The 3,581-nt window shown below is 40.8% G+C and overlaps 1 pseudogene; it reads left to right on the top strand.

Moving 5' to 3' along the window:
- Positions 1–455: 455 nt before the first annotated feature.
- LOC149164258 (pentatricopeptide repeat-containing protein At3g12770 pseudogene) lies at positions 456–3,337 on the top strand (annotated as a pseudogene).
- The last annotated feature ends 244 nt before the right edge of the window (positions 3,338–3,581 follow it).

Genomic DNA, 3,581 nt, shown 5'->3' with positions numbered 1-3,581 from the left:
ATACCATAGGGTGTGGGGGATAAAAACTATCACATACTTGGTTATAACATCATAGGGTGTGGGGGATAAAAACTATCACATACTTGGTTATAACATTTTGCGCATGGTGTGGGGGATAAAAACTATCACATACTTGGTTATAACATTTTGCGCATGGTGTGGGGGATAAAAACTATCACATACTTGGTTATAACATTTTGCGCATGGTGTGGGGGATAAAATCTCATAATTTTGATGATAATATACACTTTGAGAGATAAAAACTATTGTAATCTTGGTGATAACAATTTGCAAATACTAGATAGATAAAAATTGTTACAATTCTGGTAACAAATGAAAAAAAATATTCTTCCATTCAATATTATTGAGATTTGCACCGTCTAAATTCAGTATAAAGATGAAAAATAAAAATAAAATAAAAAATTTCAAAACATTTTAGATAATTTTCAAAAAGGGTCATCAAAATTTAAATTATCCTCTCCTGCCAGAGGACAGTCATGAGTGGTCTCCAGGAGTAAACATGGGATTGGCACCACCCATTCCATATTCATCCCCAATTCACCACCATAGGTACCATACACTCACAAACAACACACAAACCTATGCATCCTTAGTTGCAGAGCCAGATATCATCTGTAACACTATTATTTCTAACGCCACTGCTGTTGAACTACCAAAGAAAAAATCCCGAGACAAAACCATTGGCGCTCTGTGCAGAGAAGCCCAACTGAAATACCAGCTAAGTATTCCATTGAACTCCAAGTCCTACACTTCCCTGTTGCAGGCATGTACAACCACCAAGCAACTCCAACAGGTCCATGCCCATATGCTCAGAAGCGGGGTAAATCAAAACAATTTTCTAGCTGCCAAGCTTGTTTATTCGTATGCCAGCTATGGTTGTGTGGACATTGCACGCATTATATTTGATAAGGCATATGAACGCAATGTTCTATTATGGAACGCCATTATCAGAGGATATGCCAAGAATGGGCTCTGGGAGGAAGCTGTTTCACTGTATTCTGAAATGAGAAGGGGAGGTATACAGCCGAATAATTTTACTTTCCCCTTTGTGCTCAAGGGATGTGCAGGCCTAATGACTCTGAAAGATGGGAAGGAGATTCATGCCGATGTAGTTAAGACTGGGTTTCAGGCTGATGTTTATGCTGGTGCTGCATTGATTCATATGTATGCAAAATGCGGGGTTGTGGAGGATGCGCGCAGTGTGTTTGACAAATTGCCTGTTAGAGATTTGGTTTCATGGAATGCAATGATTGTTGGGTATGTTCAGAATGGTTATGGAGACAGAGCATTGGGAGTTTTTTGTCAATTCATACAGTTGGAAGAAAGCATGGCACTGGATGGTTTTACTCTGGTGAGTGCACTTGCGGCTTGCGCTCAGCTTGCAGCTTTGAGAGAAGGTAAGGCGATTCATGCATGTGTAATAAGAAGAGGGTTTACGGCAGATGTTTTTGTTACTACTGGTATTGTTGATATGTATGCCAAGTGTGGTAGAGTAGAGTTTGCACGCCAAGTGTTTGACAAAATGTCTAAACGAGATATAGTCGCATGGGATGCGATGATTGCTGGATATTCACAGAATGGCTTTAGCGGCGAGGCCTTGGGACTCTTTCATCAGTTGAGGATGGAAAGCCTAAGGCCAAATGCGGCTACCATGGCAAGTGTTCTACAGGCATGTGCAAATTTAGGTGTCCTGCAATATAGCGAGTCAATACATGGTTATATCATTAGTATAGGATTGGATTCAGATGTTTTTGTTGAAACTGCACTGATAGATGTGTATGCAAAATGCGGGGGTATAGAGATTGCACGCCAGTTGTTTGACAAAATATCGAACAAAAGTGTCGTGTTATGGAGTGCGATGATTGCAGGATATGGTATGCATGGCTATGTGAAAGATGCCCTTGCCCTTTTCGAGCAGATGGAGCAAATGGGCTTGAAACCAAACGATGGTACTTTTATTGGCGTGTTGTCAGCTTGTAGTCATGCTGGCCTGGTGGATGAGGGGCGGCGATTCTTCAATTCTATGAGTCGAGATTATTGCATCACTCCTAGGGTGCAGCATTATGCTTGCATGGTTGATATTTTTGGTCGGGCTGGACATTTGAATGAGGCAGAAGAATTTATCAAAAGGATGCCAGTAGAACCTTCTGTAGGGGTATGGGGGTCCTTGATGGGTGCTTGCAGGATTTATTGCAATATTGAGCTGGGGGAACGTGTGGCAGAGCGCCTTTTTGAGTTGGATCCAGAACATGCAGGCTATTATGTTCTGTTGTCAAATATCTATGCTGCAGCTGGAAGGTGGGATGATGTTAATAAAGTTAGAAAATGGATGAAAGACAGAGGTTTGAAAAAACCACCGGGGTGCAGTGTCATTGAAATACATAACAAAATTCACACGTTCACCGTGGGAGACAGATGTCATCCCGAGTCGGAGGAAATTTATTCTATGCTGGAGAGCTTGTCTCTGCAAATGAAAGAGGCAGGTTATGTGCCTGACATGAAATTTGTGCTACAAGATGTTGAGGAGGAGGCGAAGGAACACTTGCTTTACAGTCACAGTGAGAAGCTTGCCATTGCTTTTGGCCTTATCCACAAAAAGGCTGGAACCCCTCTCCGGATCATGAAAAATCTTCGTATGTGTGGTGATTGCCACAATGCCTCGAAATTTATCTCCAAAATCATGAGCCAAGAAATTATTTTAAGGGATGCCAACCGTTTTCACCATTTTAAGGATGGAATGTGTTCTTGTGGAGATTACTGGTGATACTAGTTGAAACTTAAAATGAGTGACGGACAGGACATTGCATAAGCACTTGTGGTTATTCCTTTCCTCAAGGTTGCAGCTCCCAGTCAAGTGTTATTTTTACCGATCTTTTAATAAACTGTTCAGCTATATAGGATGAGCATTTGAAGATATGAGAGGGAATATACGTTTATCTTGACTGGATAATCATTCTTTGAGGTATTAGCTTGAAATAAATTGGTATCACAACACACCACGTGGGATGATTTTTCTGCAATATATGTAAAATATGCAAGAGTTTCTTAACACGGGAAGGATTAATTGGTAAGAGCCTAACAAGAGCACCAACCAATCGTGCAATGTCTCACCACGCAGTGTGAAGCGGATTGGTGCAGGTGTTGCAGACACGAAGTTGGTGAATGCAGGCCCTTGATGTCTGGCATTGTACTTCTATTCTGTTCATTCGGTTGGCTGCATTGTAATTTGAGTGGATTGTAAAACATGGACATCTCTGTATTTACCAGTCCTATGATAAAAACGTAAATGAAGCATTGACTCTATTCTGAATCTTGATTTTGATTCTTGTCTACTCTGGTTATAGGGTAATTGTTCCCCAGAAATTTTTACTGTATCTTTTCTTCTCTTGAACTCTGTTGCCTCATGCACTGACCTTGAAATTCTGTAGTTTCTGTTTGTACTTTGTTTTGCTCATTTAATATGCATGCAAAATTTTGCTTGTTCTCAAGTAAAATGTTGTGTCGAAAGCTGTGAAACTGGATTTGCTGGAAATGGCCTGCGTGTCCGAATCCCACGAATC

This window comes from Pinus tabuliformis, chromosome 5_1 (genome assembly GCF_031772625.1).
Source record: "Pinus tabuliformis cultivar Carrire ecotype Pingquan chromosome 5_1, CPIR1, whole genome shotgun sequence".
NCBI classification, from domain to species: Eukaryota; Viridiplantae; Streptophyta; class Pinopsida; order Pinales; family Pinaceae; genus Pinus; species Pinus tabuliformis.
The sequence above is the reverse complement of the archived record's forward strand: the minus strand, read 5'-3'. Positions and strand labels throughout refer to the sequence as shown.